Here is a 17,528-nt window from a genome sequence, read left to right as displayed (position 1 = left end):
CAGCAAGGTTGTGGGTTCAAATCCCAGCATTCCCAAGCGTATGTTATTAATGAAAAGAATTGTTCTCATGTACACACTGTACAATATAGGAATATTTAATTTACTAAACAGCTATTGTCCTTTCTTGCTTTGGCTACTCTTTTCCACCGTAATGAGGGGGAAATCCAGCACACTGAAAAATTTGCAGAAGTTAAGGTATCAGCAGACACCTGGGAAACTTCATTCATTCATTCATTTTCTACCGCTTATCCGAACTTCTCGGGTCACGGGGAGCCTGTGCCTATCTCAGGTGTCATCGGGCATCGAGGCAGGATACACCCTGGACAGAGTGCCAACCCATCGCAGGGCACACACACACTCAAATCACTCACACAATCACACACTACGGACAATGTTCCAGAGATGCCAATCAACCTACCATGCATGTCTTTGGACCGGTGGAGGAAACCGGAATACCCGGAGGAAACCCCCGAGGCACGGGGAGAACATGCAAACTCCACACACACGAGGCGGAGGTGGGAATCGAACCCCCAACCCTGGAGGTGTGAGGCAAACGTGCTAACCACTAAGCTTAAAAAGTTAAACTTATAAAGGCCAAATAAGATTAGAAAGCTGTAAAATATAAACGATAAAGCGATAAAAGAAAAAGTCCTTACTTTGAATAAATCTACAGAATGAATAAATATGTCACGTTTAACTGGTTATAACCGTCACAACTGCTATTTAACTCTATCCACTGGAGAATGTTGTAATAAAGATTTCAATTTGGTAGCATTTTAGTAGGGACGTGTTTTGAAGGGTCTGTCTTGACTGATTATCATTCCCATCAAGTGGCCAGTGAATAACTGTCATAACTGCTGCCATATTTCAATTAATTACCACAGCACACAAAGGGAGTCAGAGCTTCAATACAAGATTTAGTCATGGCTAAAGGCAAAAACGAATTCAACAGTCATCTGGGTTCCTTCACAATTACTTATCCACGCTCTGTAGTCTGGGCCACATGCTCGCCCGGTCGCTAAATCCTAACAAAAAAATAAATAAAAAAATCAAAAAATCAAATGAACAAAAAAAAAACAGATTACTGTATAACGACTCAATTCACACGGACAGTTCTAAGGATAATTTCATGTTGCATTAAATCTAATAAAACTCTTCATTCATGTCAGATTTCTGATGAGTTTTAGTGCCAGTGCACTAACAAGTGAGATTTTATATAATGTATAATACCCTATAATACTAGAAGGGTATGTTGCATTTTTATTCATTTACATTTACGGAATTTAGCAGACACCCTTATCCAGAGTGACTTACAAGGGCCTTGCTCAGGGGCCCAGCAGTGGCATCTTGGTGGACCTTGGGTTCGAACTCAAGACCTTCCGATCAGTAGCCCAACACCTTAACCACTGAGCTACCACATCCCCCATTTATCATTCATATATATATATAGATTGAAATTGATTGACTGATTGAAGGGTTGTAGATAAGAGCTTTGGGGTTCAAGCCCCAGCACTGCCAATTGGCCACTGTTGGGCCTTTGAGTAAGGCCCTTAACACACTTTGCACCAGGTTGTATCATGGCTGCTCCTGTACTCTGACCCCAAACTCCAAAGTCAGGATACATGAAGAAACCACTGAAATTTAGTGTAAGGTTATCAACAGAGTGGAAAAAAACATCCACAACAAAGCCAGAAAATAGTAAGAATTTGTTTGATTGATGTTTTTAAAAATTTTACAGTTTAAAAACGTCCCGTAAGCCGATTAGCCGCAGAATTTTCCACATGTGTGCTATGTTCCTGAAAGGTTTCTTTACAGGATATAATGAAGTCCTCTGTGTTTCTCCCACTCACTCATTTTCTACCGCTTATCCGAACTACCTCGGGTCACGGGGAGCCTGTGCCTATCTCAGGCGTCATCGGGCATCGAGGCAGGATACACCCTGGACGGAGTGCCAACCCATCACAGGGCACACACACACTCTCATTCACTCACACACTACGGACAATTTTCCAGAGATGCCAATCAACCTACCATGCATGTCTTTGGACCGGGGGAGGAGGGGAGGAAACCGGAGTACCCGGAGGAAACCCCCGAGGCACGGGGAGAACATGCAAACTCCACACACAAAAGGCGGAGGCTGGAATCGAACCCTGACCCTGGAGGTGTGAGGCGAACGTGCTAAACACTAAGCCACCGTGCCCCCCCCCCCTCTGTGTTTCTGCAGGTAAATATCATAAACAGGTTTTGTGGTTAAACATGCACAATGCATGAGATTAGACAAAAAAAAACTTGCGTAATGTCTTCCCTATTACATCAAGGTCATTTCAGACAGGCGCTGGTATAACATTCCCCACATGAATAAAACATGGTGTCAAGATTGGTGCGATTAGCTACCACACAGCAGTGACTCATATTTGGGCAGACCTGTCATCTCTGGTATGTTTCGTAGACAAGCTGAATTATAACTTCATGCTTTCAAACTCTATCCTTTTAGCATAATAAGTGTATATTTCCCTCCTACGCCCACGCTAATTGCAACTGCTAAGACAGAATGTGCACTTAGTTTTTGCAGCGTATAACGGTGAACAAAAAGCAATAAATTTCAGCGATCCGCTCTGCCACCAGACACGGCCGTCCAGGCTAGGGTTACAAAGAGCTACGAATCATTAGAATAATAATTGCCTGTGAGAGTTCCTATTAATTTCTTTTTCCTCCTCGCACGCAGAAAATGTTGAGTGTCACACCTCTCGTGCTACCTACTGAACAGGCAAATCTGAAATGAATGTATGAATAATTATTTATCGTTTTAATCAGAGATGGTGGCACAACAGCATCTGGTTGGTGGAGCGGATTGCGGATTAAATGCATTAATCGGTGGTAATGAGCGAATAAATCGCTTCTGATCCATCTCTGTTTTTAGAAAGCCGGAGTAAAGGACAGCTGAAAAACAAACAGCAGATTTTTTATGTCAACTATGAGATAATTAAGATTTGGAAATTCTTAAGGAGTTTTTTGCAGCAGGAAAAAAGGTTTATTTGTTCGTCCATCCACTGGGTCTAGCATGCAGCGATTTAAGAAGCTAGTCAGTGTTTCAGCAGCTCTAACAATGGAGACTTTTAGCTAAAATACTTTTTTACCACAGTTATGCCACAGAACTGCTGAATTTTCAAATTTAAAATTAAAATTAAAATGACTTTGCTTTAATAAGATTCATTCATTCATTCATTCTCTACCGCTTATCCGAACTTCTCGGTCCCACTGGAGGTGGGAATCGAACCCCCCACCCTGGAGGTGTGAGGCGAACGTGCTAACCGCTAAGCTACAGGCTGAAATAAAAGAAGCTGGTGAAGGAACTAATTTGTATTATGGTCATTCTGCAACATTAATTTAAATGAATGCATAAAATGTACAGCATGTCATTCTTACATTAAGCTATAATTTATGTTAGAACTGGGAGATGAATAAATCTTAATAAAATCTTTAAATTTTGTTACGTTTCATCTCGTCAGCGTTCTTGACCGTCCTGGTTCACCACTTTCGCCATTTAAATGCTAACGTCGGATTTACTTGTAATCACGACGTCTTCCTGTGGGACCACTGTGGATACGAAGCACTCCGAAAGTTTAAAGAAGACCCTATGCATATACGTCCAATTGAGCGCCCATGCGTTCCAAACATTCCTTCAAATAAGCCTTCGAAGCCATGTGAACATACAGTGAGAATCCATAAAACAGGAATTCCAGAGTATCGTACTTCCCATGATGCCCTCTGTCACCACAGCAACAGTCTCAAAAAGTCTTCAGATGTTGACTGAAAAGCGAGGCAATTTATTTTGTCTGGGATTTAAAAGATCAGACTTCAGTGCCATACTTTTGTAATCGTGCATGTCAGAAAGCTTTGGGTAAACAGCCTGATTGGGGGGTAAAAAATAAAAAGCATGAATATTTTAGACCAGGCTGAGACAAGACTATTAAGAAAGATGACACAATGAATTGAAAGAAAGCAAGGCGAAACAAAACGAACGACGGAATCGATGGATTTCGAAATAATTGAGGTTGTGTCTGTAAACACTGTTCCCAATTAAGAAGCGAACGAATTCTTTTTTTTTTTTTTTACTGCATTTTCTCGGCAGTACGAAATCCCGCAAACGTTTGACTTTTGTTTTTAAGCGAATAGCACCTATGCGGAGGGGAATAACGAATAGTCTCAAACTAGAAACAGTCAAATGGGTTGATAAAGCTGTCACCAGTGTACAAGCTCATTTCCAGTCCTCAAATAGTGAGTGACAGAAATCCACTGGAGCCATCAATATGTGTGAATGTTTAAGGCAAGGACTCGGTGAGGGGTTCATTCTAGCTGGCGGTGACTCCTAATTCTTACAAGCATCTGTGGTGGATGGATGGAAATGGGATTGACGTGATCAGAATGGACATTTGATGTACAGGGGATACAGTTTTCTTATGGCGAGTTTATACATACTGAAATTCGATGGCACTCCGTTACCATGACGTAAAGTGTTTCTAGAGGTCTTGGGGAAAAAAAAAAAAAAAAAAAGCGTATACCTACGATGGATGATTGTCACAACCGAGGATGGATGGAAGGATAGCTTCAAATGAAAGGGGTTTAATAAATAATGAAGACAGACAAAAAGACGATAACTAAAGCAATACAAATGACGACACTTAACAAAGACTAGACAGGACGAAGGGGTAAACGTAACTATTGATTCCGCGCTGCCATCGGCAACACGGCTCACTTAAATATAAAAAGACAATGATGACACAATAAGGATCAGGTGTGGAAACAGGGAGGGGCAGACGAAGGCGGGGCAGACACGGGACGAGGAAGATAAACAAAAGGCACGTGGCCAAAAGTCCGGGCTGAGTCCTGACAATAATGAAGGACAAAACAGTCATACAGGTAGATTTTATATTTTATATTTATTATGCTTTATTATCTTACAGTTAAGCTATTTTAGAAAACAAATAAACCAAAAACTATGGTTAGGGTTAGGGTTAGGGTTAGATGATCAAATAGACCACGCCTACCCGATGATACAATATCTGTTACGCTGTTCTGAAATCCATGGAAATAAGTGCATCCCGAAATTCAAGACTGGTAATCATTCCTTTTCGAAGAGAGCTAAATGTGGGCGTGTCAAGCGACGACCAATGAGAGTGCAGCCAGTAGTACTGGTTATTTTATAGTACAGTGACTGGACACCAGAAAACCTGTTACATACCTAATGCATGGGTGGCTGCAGAGCCACAGAAGTGTTTATCAGGATATGTCCTTGAAATAAAAGTTTCTCAAGGATCAGACACTTCATCAGACTCACGATCTCCCTGTGTACCGTGAATGCTCATGTCTTCTTTTGAAGTGCATTCATGTGAAAGTAAAGTAAAAACTGAGTGAGTTCTCAGCGAAAGCGTTTCTGAAGAATTTTTAATTCGCCTCCAGCCAATCAGCATTCACCTGGCACAAATCCAACCACTTAGATCTCTCCAACCAACAAAAAAGCAATTACCTGGAGCAGGGCCAACCAATCCGCATTCCTCAGTCATCCAATTAGAATTCTCCTGACACAAAGCCAAACGATCAGCATTCCTCAGTCATCCAATTAGAATTCTCCTGACACAAAGCCAAACGATCAGCATTCCTCAGTCATCCAATTAGAATTCGCCTGACACAAAGCCAAACGATCAGCGGTCCCATGCCAACCAATCAGATTTTCACCCGAGACAAAATCTTCAAACTCACAATCTCTGAATCTCAAAAAAAATAAAAATCCATACTCACAATCTCACAAATGCTCGCACACCGTAAATGGGCGTGTCTTATTTTAAAGAGCATTCACGTGTAGCACAGCAAATTTTACTTGTATATACATTGCTGAAAATCTGTGAAACTAAAAATCAAGGGCGTCGATTTGGGTAGGGACGGTAGGGACATGTCCCTACCAATATCCAGGGAACACTCAATTGTCCCTAGCAATAATTCGACCAAGCCTATATATATATATATATAACACATAACCACTGATATCCGTCTGTGTCTTGTGCTTTTTTACTTATTTCATTTAACATTTATCTAGGAATCATTAAATAAGATTAAAATATTTTACAACGGCGTTCTGGAAAAATAACGCAACTAGTGGGACACAAACGGTTAACAGATTTACCCCCTGCGATAAATCCCGCCTCTGTAACTCACCTCTCTAAAAGGATTGGCCTTTGCCTTTTTTGAGTCCCGCCTCTCTAACCCACGATCGCTGTTTGATTTGCTTTGTCTTCCTCGCTAATGTGTTGAGGTCGGCTGCAGCTATATTCCGTTGTATGAAGCAATATGCAACGTGATTATGCAGGTTACCGGTATGTGAGGAAGGAAGTATTCTTATAACAACAGTTTTATGCACAAAATACGGGGAATGTTGTCCCCACCAATGTCAAATAAATTATGTCCCCACCAATGTCAAATAAATTATTTCCCCACCAATGTCAAAATCAAACTGTCGCCATTGCTAAAAATAATAAACAAGATAAAATGGACATGGATACATTTTGTATAGAAAAGTACTAAAAAAAAGAAACCTTAAAAACCGAGTGAGTTATCAGTGAAAGCGTCGTTTTATCCGCCTTATATCGTATCGATCTCGTGTCGAAGCACTTTGAGAATTGTCGAAATCCACAATTTTATCAAACATGGAATGACAATGCAATGTTTATTCGTATTGACTTACTGTGGTTTACATCACCTACACTGTGTTTATTAGAAATCCGTCAGAAAATAGTGAAAGAAATGTGTGGGCTCCTGCAGGATTAAACTGTCCGTTATAATGAACTACGGCTGCCTATAAAGCCTCCTCACACCTTATACAATATACGAGATACACGGTATGTAGTATGTGGTTTTCGATTAACATACTGTAAGATCTTGATTGCAGTTTGCTGTGAATAAAGCCATTACACAGTAATGTGAGCACTTCATTGTGTGTGAAGCAAATATTAAAACGCAGCTGAAAAGCTCGCTTGTGTTTCGTTTCTTTTCCTGATCACTGCATTTTTTTTTGGTATTTCTGTCAGACTGTTAAGGTTTTTCAGAAATCAGATTTAGAGCACATTTATGGGACTTTTTTTTACACCTGGTCACTTCCTGCGTTTTCTGTGATCGGATAGCTATCCGACGGTAAAAAGACCAGGTCTAAATGTCCTCCGAAACAGTTTCGAGACGGATATAAATCCGATCGTTCGAACCCCTTCAGGAGGTGGTCTGGGACGCGTTTCAGATGAAACTGGACAGGTGTAAATGCATGTGGTTGTTCAAGCCACATACGTCAGCGCTATACTCCTCCCAAACGGAAGTACGTCACTCACAGGTGATCTTTCACCCAGGCGTCTCGCTGGGTCTTAAAACGCGCTGCTGCCGTCAGCGGAAATGCAGCAAACGGTAAATTTTTTTATATTTTTTTCTAGCATAACCATCGTAAAAAATTTTCGTCTTCTTTTTGATTGCATTTTGAAAACCGCATACATCAAAACGTGTTCCATTTCAGTTACCCCGGAAATGAGGTAAAATATATTAGCATTTTGGGCGGGAGTAGAAAGATCAGATCGATATCCGATTCGCCGAGATGCGTTTATGTGGCCTGATGTAAACGGAACAGTCGTAACAAATCAGATAGCTATCGGATCAGAGACAACACATGAAGTGACCGGGTGTAAAAAGGACCTTAAAAACACCGGAAGTTCTGGATGTGACAAGGGACAATTGTTTGATTCGATGCGCTGATTTAAACAATATGAATCAGTATTCTGTAATATTTATATTCTGTATACGCTTTCATATATACCACTTGCTGTAAATATGCTATATATTTATCTGGGTAGTTGACGTGACCTGGCTTTTTCACTGTCACAGAAGATAAAACAATTTATTTCACATTTTCATAATTTAGAATACTGTAAATGGTTAAACATTTTCTTGTTTTATATGAATTTGTTGTTTTAATACACAAGTTATTGTTAGTTTTTTAGAACTTTGAGCCAAATCTCAAAATTGTCCTATGGTGTGACGGTAGACAACATTATTTCATAAATATTACATTTTATAAATAAAGAAAATAATGTTTAAAAATCTTAATGAACACTCCTGGCATAATTGTGCAAGTGTATTTCACTAAGTGGCCATCACTTTTCATATACATACATTTCTAAAAGTGTAGGAATTTCATAAAGTTTGTCACAGAAAAAAATGTCCTTTGGTGTTATGCAAAAACCTAATTTTAATTTGGGCAAAATCATGGACAACTACATTTAATTGAAAGACCCCACTCAAGGTCATGTGACTGAAGACCCCTATGAAGGCCATGAGAAGTGCACATGGTAAGTATTTCTCTCAGAATTGTTTAAATATTTAACTATGTTTTAAGACCACTGAAGTTGTTGTTTTTTTGTCCTTTGGTGTGACACCATTCATCTATTCATGGTGAAAATGATTCTAATTAGTACTTTCATGTAAAATAAATATCACTTTAAGAAAATAATGTTTTAATAATGTGAACAATTCTGTCTCAAGTATTTATTTTATGTTATTTAATATAATTTCTTAGTACTTTTTAAATGTCACACCATAGGACACATTTACAGTATTGTTGAGTGGAAAAGTGAAAAAAAATATGTGAAGTCATTGACAAAATGAGCGACCAGTACTATTTTCTGAAACTGCAGTTTTCATACTCCACAAATATATGTATTTTTTCTTAAAGTTATGCTTTCCAAAAAAGGTACTTTTTCTTGGTCATTTGTCAACTACCCATCTGCACTTTTGAATGACTGCTACATTTTGCACTTTTGGTAGATGCCAAACTGCATTTCGTTGCTCTGTACTATGCAATGACAAGATCGATCTATCTATCTAAACCCCAAAAGAAACGACACACTGTCCAATACAATAATTTTTATCTAACATCATAGTCAGACATGCTTTCGAGCCAACCAATCAGCATTCACCTAAATCAGACGGAACCACTCTGAATGAGCTTTCAGTGAAAGCGTTTCTGAAGATTTTTTAATTCGCTTCCAGCCCAGAACTCTCTAACCAACAACAACAAAAAAAAATTATAATGATGCAAAGCTAACCAATCAGCAGTACCCAGTTATCCAATGAGCTTTCACCTGAAATAAAACCAACCAATCAAATATCCTTAGCCAACCAAACAGCATTCATCTGAAGCAAGGCCAAGCCCTTAGCGTTCCCTATTCAGCCAATCAGCATTCACCTGAAACAAAGCCAACCACTCAGAACTCTCTAAACAGCAAATAGCAATTACCGGGTGTAAAGCCTGCATTTTGCAGTCATCCAATTAGTATTCACCTATCACATAGCCAACCAATCAGCAATCCGAAACATAACGCATAGTCATCTTGTGGGAAAACTCACTCACTCATTTCCTACCGCTTATCCGAACTACCGAACCCCCAACCCTGGAGGTGTGAGGCGAACGTGCTAACCACTAAGCCACCGTGCTGTGGGAAAACTGCATTACATAATGTCTCTGAGTGCCACACTTACCCATGATCCCCCTCTCTGCATCACTAACACAAACATGAGTTAACATAGAACCATAAATCAGCCTTAATTTGGTTGGTTGTTTGGAAATAAAATGATGGAATTCCCCTTAGGACCTCTGACGTTCCCCAAACGACTGAAAAGACAAATTTGCACATTTCGAACAAAAGTCTCAACAGTTTGTCAGAATGTGAGCTATTAATCGAATACAACATACATCTGGTATCTGCAAGCATATCTCTAAACACAGGCATCTTAATAAAGTTTCATTACGAATGATGGTGTTATTAGTTTCCTGCAGAGATTACAGCATAGCTGCCAGACCAACACTGTCAGAGATTTATATCAAACAAATCCCAATGTGTGTGCAGAGTAAACAGAATACATCACATCCTGTGGATAAGCAGCAGTAAAAGTCAAGGCTGTAGCACACGATTATATCAGAGCAGGACACCTACTGTACATGCAGAATGTACTGTACCGTATATTTAAGAAATATGCACCAAATTTCTTGGTGTTCATCTAGCGGAGAACCTCACCTGGTCACGCAACACCAGCGCCATCACCAAGAAAGCCCAGCAGCGTCTCTACTTCCTCCGAAGGCTGAGAAAGGCACATCTCCCTCCCCCAATCCTGACCATGTTCTACAGAGGGACCATTGAGAGCATCCTGAGCAGCTGCATCACTGTCTGGTTTGGGAACTGTACGATCTCGGATCGCAAAACCCTTCAGCGGATAGTGAGGACAGCGGAGAAGATCATTGGGGCCTCTCTTCCCTCTATCATGGACACATACACCACACGCTGCATCCGCAAAGCCAACAGCATTGTCGATGACCCCACACACCCCTCACACACACTCTTCACCCTCCTGCCGTCTGGAAAAAGGTACCGAAGCATTCGGGCCCTCACGACCAGACTGCGTAACAGCTTCTTCCCACAAGCCATCAGACTTCTCAATAACTGAACTGTACTATACTGAGCACAACATACACACACCATCTGTATGGACTGCACAGACCCTCACAAAACACACACACTGTTTTGCACACTTTTCTGCTGTTTTTGCACATACTGTCTGACATTTCAGCCATTTCGCACATACTATACAATATTTCAGTCATCTGCTGTTTTTTGCACAACTCTATATATAATCCAAAGGACCTGCTGCTAAGAAACTGTGTTCATTCTAATGTTACTGCACGAAATATTGTTTGAACATTCAGTATTTACATACAGTATGTACACTGGTCGGTCGGCGCTGTTTCTGTTACTGTTTATTGTCTTTTGTACTTTTTGTATTGTCTTGTAAATTTATGTCTGCACTGTTTTTTGTCCTGCACTGTCTTGTCCTGCACTGTTTGCACCAGGTTGCACAGTTGCACTTTATGTGGCTAAGACTACTTACATGTCCTTAGCCCTGTCTTTGTTTTATGTAGAGCCCTGATCCCGGAGAAACGTTGTCTCATGTCACTGTGTACTGCAACAGCTATATATGGTTGAAATGACAATAAAAGCTTCTTGACTTGACTTGATATGCTCGTAACAGGCTAGTTGTCACGTTGAGACACGGTGAGACAAAGGCGAGTGAGGATCCAAATGCAGTTTAAAGTTTTAATAAACAAAACACAAATGAACAGGCAGGCAACACGGAACGGGAACACGGACATGAACACACCACATACCAACAACGACTAACACCAGGGACGTGGACAAGCAGAGAATATATAGGTGACAGGAACCAATGACAAAGCAGAGACAATCAGAGACAAAGACAACACACCTGGAGGAAAGATTGAGTACAATTAGTGTCCATGGTAACCGAGAAGTGGGCGGAGCAAACAATTAACAACAGGGCAAGGCAACAGACAGGAACAAAGGAAAACACAGACAGACTCATTACACTAGTAATGAGCTCTATGGATTTATAACACAACTGTCAGATACTTTATTTCCTGTTATGTATTTTGTGTGCCTCTGCATACCCAAAAGGACTCGAGTGTTGCTACACGATCTGCGCCCGCTGCCTGATTTGCGTCACTTGCCATCACCATTTTTGTGCACTGACACATTTTGTAATGATTGACGACAAACTGAATCGCACACTATTTTATTCCATGGTTTCCTTGAAACCAAAGGTGGAAAGCCAGAGCACAGGGAATAGTGTAAAGATTCTCGGTGTAAATAAGACACGTAATATAGAAGACATCGTCTGAAAGACTTGTTTGGATAACAGTAAGGACTGAGAAAATAACCCCAATAAGAACACCATCAACTACCTGAAAAGTTGAACTGAACTCTGAATATTGCCTTAAAAAGAATAGAGAATTAAACAGAATGTTATTACACCAATGTTGGTATATAGATTTATTTTTTTATTTATTACTTTGGTTATTTATTTATTTATTTTATTTATTTATTTGAAATACGATTATACAATTGGAGCCAAATGTGCTTCTTGATAGAAAATGGATGGATAAATTGGTAGATTTAATAGTATATGTTGTAAGATTTAATAATCAGACTGAATAGTAAAATATAAACAGGAATTATTTAAAGAAATAACATTGAAGAAGTTTAGTACACACTATTAAACCATTTAAAAGATTCTGTTCAGTTGTATGAGAGGAGTTCGTGTTAGCAGAACGCAACCCCGCTGACATGCATCCGTGTCATATAACTGCATGGTCTATGTTAAAGGTGGGGTCAACAAAAATCAAAACAAACGTGTAGCCAATAAGCAGAAAGGGGCGTGTCTTGTCGATATGTGGCGGAGAGAGTGTTCAGTGCGCATGTGTGACATTAGCAGAAAGCGGTTTTAACATCGACATGGAGGATAAAAACAAAGAAAGAAAGAGAAGAAAGACTTACGATAAGGCAAGAAGTAGGACGTGTTAATATAGGATCAGCTTTCCAGCGCTGGAGAGAACTGAAGGAGCAGGAAGTCGGCCACATATTCACAGGTTGGAGTTTCCCGAGTCAATAACTCCTGAGCTAAACGCTGTCACTACACAAATAACACCTCTTTACTATCGTAGTAATGTAGAGAGGCAGCTACAACCGCGTTTTGTGTAGTAACAGTGTTTGGCTCAGGAGTTATCGACTCGGGAAACTCCGACCTGTGAACATGTGGCCGACTTTACTTAAGACGCCGAGGCGCTTTTTTCCTTCTCGATAGGTGAGTAACGTTGGTTTTGCTTTGTTACACAGAACTAATATATGCCTTTGTCCTTTACATCATTATGCTTGTGTGGCATTTTTGCTTGTTTGTTTATCTACAATCGTATTGTTCTTCCCTTCAGCTATGATAAAGACACGTTTCTTTCCATTAGTCGCCCGGGTTACGTATGTATGTGTGGGCGGAGCTATCGATACAGGGGTGGGACCCCTTTGGGTTTGGGACGTGTTTGTTTTGGTGATTTTATGTCAACATTGGCTTTCAAACATCGAAGACCCCGCCTTTAAATACGTTGTAATTATGATTTAGATATTAGGTTGAAAGTCCATGATAAACTCACACACATCATATATTTATGCTATTTATTTCTTATAATTATTTTATTTATCTTTCTTTACTGTTTAATTCTCTCTCTCTCTCTCTTTTTTTTAAGCATTTTCCATTCATGTCGCATGTTCCAGTTGAGGTTAGTTCCTACCTGCTTGTTTTTCTGACCCCTACGATGCATTACGTTGAAGCGGTCTACTCTAATTAAACATAATCGGATGCCAAATTACCCACACGCGAATCCTGTCACGTTTCACCATTGCTCAGGTTACAGCTCAAGCACAGGAAGCCATCCATCCATTTTTTTTGTTCTTTTTTTCAATAACATCATACGCTAGTGGCATTTCCTCACTTAATAAAAAAAGACATACTTGGGATATTACTTCATGCTGGATTGTCAGAGCTACGTTATTAAACCGAATGCATGAAATCAATTCCTGTTCGCTTCATATCAAGGAAAATACCGCTATGTCTGGCTCAAAGGGAACATGTATCGTTATCCTCGGTTCCTTTTTTTGAGAGGTTTTAATAATGCGGGTTTATTGTGTTCGTTTCAAGTTGCATACAACATACAAGTACGTGAAATTTTATCACACAGAGCGGCAATGAAACGTATCGTTATCGGTGCTGCGGTTTCGCATTAAGACTATTAAGTTTATGTTAGTTCTCATTTGGTAGGCTTCCAGTCGAAGAATCACATTTGTACTCTCTCCAGGCGTATTAGAGAGCAGGTGGAGGAACACCTGGAAAAATGGAGGTCTGCTCTGGAGAGAAGAGGAATGAATGTCAGTCGTAGAAAGACAGAATAGACATGTGTATGAACGAGAGGGAGGGAAGGTGAAACAGTGAAGTTACAGGGGGCTGAGATCAAGAAGGTGCACGAGTTTATTTGGGGTCAACCATCCAGTGTGACGGGGATTGTGGAAAAGAAGTGAAGAGGAGAGTGCAGGTGGGTTGGTGCGGGTGGAGAAATGTGTCAGGAGTGTTGTGTGACAGAAGAGTGTCAACAAAAATCAAAATAAAGGTGTAGAAGACAGTAGTGAGAGCAGCTCTGCTGTATGGGTTAGAGACTGTAGGAGTGGAGGAAAAGACATGAGGCAGAGATGGAGGTAGCAGAGATGAGGATGTTGAGGTTCTCGTTAGGAATGACGAGGATGGACAGGCTTAGGAACGTCAGAGGGACAGCTCAGGTTGGCTGTTTTGGGGACAAGGTCAGAGAGACTAGATTGAGATGGTTTGGACGTGTACAGAGGAGCGAGATGGTTATATTGGTAGAAGGATGTTGGAGATGGAGCTGCTAGGTAAGAGGTCAAGAGGAAGGACAAAGGGGAGATATATGGATGTGTTAAAAGAAGGACATGAAGGTAATTGGTGCAAGAGTAGAGGATAGAGTTAGGTGGAAACGGATGATTCGCTGTGGCGACCCCTAACGGGAAAAGCCGAAAGTAGGAGAAGAAGAAGAAGACTCTATCCAGGCATATAGCTGAGAGATGAGCAGTTCAAGGTTATGGGTCTTTGCTCAAGGACTTAAATCCTGGATTTAAATTTGAATTGAAAAGCACAATAAGCAAGAGTGCCCATTTAAACAATGACACACACGGAAATCCCTAAGAGCATTATGAACGTAGATGGAATAGATCATATTAGATAGAAGAAGCTTTAAGACAGACGGAGGATAGAACCATAAAAGTCAGAAAAGTGCTTTATATAGTATAGTAAAGCTTAATCAGAATAATGAAAAATATATATATATATATATATATATATGATAAAATGAAATATATATAATGAATATATATATATATATATATATATATATATATATATATATATAATATAATATAAATTTGTTTCTTTCTTCTCAAAAGTTCCTCTAATTGTTTTAAAAAAATGGAAAAATAAGAATACAATTTAGACTCAGTGATCTTCAGTCTGTGCCCTTTAGTCAATGGCCATCTTATTTCTTTTTTGAGCCGTTTTTTTAGACAAATTAGTGATAATTGAACATAAAGAGGAACACATTGAAGGGCATTTTCTAATGAGCAAGAAAACAGGGTAATTTTCTTGAGAACCCAAGACTGACTTTAAACTTTTGTACTTTGAGAACAATTTTAATGATTTAATGATCGCGAACTCAACGACAGAATGGATGGAAAATAAATGTATAATGTAGTCATGGGCCTAGCAAAAAAAAGAGATAGACAGATAGACAGATAGATAGATAGATAGATAGATAGATAGATAGATAGATAGATAGATAGATAGATAGATAGATAGATAGATAGATTGATTTACTGTCATTGTTTTAACTAAGGGATTATAAATGTCACTTCAACCAGCAACAGATCCCCGTACAGTAAATAAATAAATAAACACACATTAGGTGATATTATATATTATATAACGATAACACAACCGGAAAGGGGTAAAGGTTTTTTTGGCAGCACTTCAACACATGCTTTGTTGTAATGTTTATAACATTAGAAGTATTCGGCCATTTTTGTCCACACAGACTGCTCAGGTACTTGTTCAGTCTCTTGTCATTTCTAGACTGGATTACTGCAACGCACTGCTGGCAGGTCTACCTATGAACGCAATCCGTCCTCTGCAAATGATCCGAAATGCAGCTGCACGGCTTGTTTTCAACCTGCCAAAGTTCTCGCATACCCCCCCGCTGCTGCGATCCCTCCACTGGCTTCCGGTAGCTGCACGCATCCGATTCAAAACACTGATGCTGGCCTACAAAGCCAAAAATGGACCAGCTCCATCTTACCTCAAAGCCCTCATCACTCCTCGCACTGCACCCCGCACCCTCCGATCTACCAGCACTGCTCGACTGGTTCCACCATCTCTCAGGGTAAGAGGCAAGTATACTACAAGACTCTTCTCTGTACTGGCACCGAGGTGATGGAATGAACTTCCCCTAGAGGTCCGGACAGCTGAGTCACTGGCTATTTTGAAGCGAAGGCTGAAGACCTACTTATTCAGGAAACATTTCAACTAGCACTTCTTTCCTTATCTTTTGCATTAAAAAAAAACTTTTACACTTTTCATGGTAACTTTGAACAAATGTTTTAAACTCATGGTATCTTAAGTATGTAACCTAGTGAGCAGCATTAATGTATTCAATGTTAGAGATTTAAGTACTTATGTACATCTCTCTGGATAAGGGCATCTGCCAAATGCTGTAATACCACCCTAGCATGTAAAAAGCACAGTCTGTCATATGTTGACTACGGCATACAACGATAACATATCGGCAAGTTTGCTCAGCAAGATTAGTGGACCTGGGATTCAAACTCACAACCTTCCAATTGGTAGACCAACATCTTGGACATGCAGTGGAATGCTTTTTCAACTGTCAGTTTTATTGAAAAAATCGATGTGATCTAATCACACATACCTGCTGTCAAATACTGGGGCACGGTGGCTTAGTGGTTAGCACGTTCACCTCACACCTCCAGGGTTGGGGGTTCGATTCCCGCCTCCGCCTTGTGTGTGTGGAGTTTGCATGTTCTCCCCGTGCCTCGGGGGTTTCCTCCGGGTACTCCGGTTTCCTCCCCCGGTCCAAAGACATGCATGGTAGGTTGATTGGCATCTCTGGAAAATTGTCCGTAGTGTGCGAGTGTGTTAGTGAATGAGAGTGTGTGTGTGCCCTGTGATGGGTTGGCACTCCGTCCAGGGTGTATCCTGCATCGATGCCCGATGATGCCTGAGATAGGCACAGGCTCCCCGTGACCCGAGAAGTTCGGATAAGCGGTAGAAAATGAATGAATGAATGAATGTTGTCAAATACCCACACATACAGTATACACTCATGGTAGATCAAGCGGCTTTGTGATATAAACTCAGCCTATACAGACTTTTTGTTCCAGTTCCACTATTCTGCTCATTTCCTTTTTTTTTTTTTGCTACAATATCCTGTTTGCTTATGGCCTGAATACCGGCCTGTTTTTGGATTGTTCCATTAATCAAATCCATTACATTTAATAAAAAAATAAATATCAGTTTTTGTCTCTCTTATCACTAACCCTTTCTAACCCTTTATTTCCACCTCCAGTCCCCAATAAACTCCAGTTAAGAGAAGCGTCTGACCCGAGATCAACTGAGACATCTCTTCAAAGTAACTGACATAATTGGATGGATGGGGCTTGCTGGGTAATTTCCAGAAAGGTTAGTCTTTTAATGGTGCAGCTTCAGGCCACTCTGTCCTTCGAATGTTGGGGTTGAAGAGGTTTTTAGTGGGTGACCTGGTGAAAGGCGGCACTTTCCCGGAGCAAATACAATTCTGGGACAAAACGGCCTGTTTGAAAGCAAAGATAGTAAAAATATAAAAGAGGAGGAGGAGGAGGGATGGAGAACAAGATTTACACGCATGTCTTCTCTTGTTGGATTGAACGATTATTGTAATGTGGATTATGGTGTCGTGTGCGGTTTTTTTTAGACGTGCCCGTACA

The sequence above is a fragment of the Tachysurus fulvidraco genome, chromosome 9 (assembly GCF_022655615.1).
Source record: "Tachysurus fulvidraco isolate hzauxx_2018 chromosome 9, HZAU_PFXX_2.0, whole genome shotgun sequence".
In the NCBI taxonomy this organism is placed as follows: Eukaryota; Metazoa; Chordata; class Actinopteri; order Siluriformes; family Bagridae; genus Tachysurus; species Tachysurus fulvidraco.
This window is presented reverse-complemented; position numbering follows the sequence as displayed.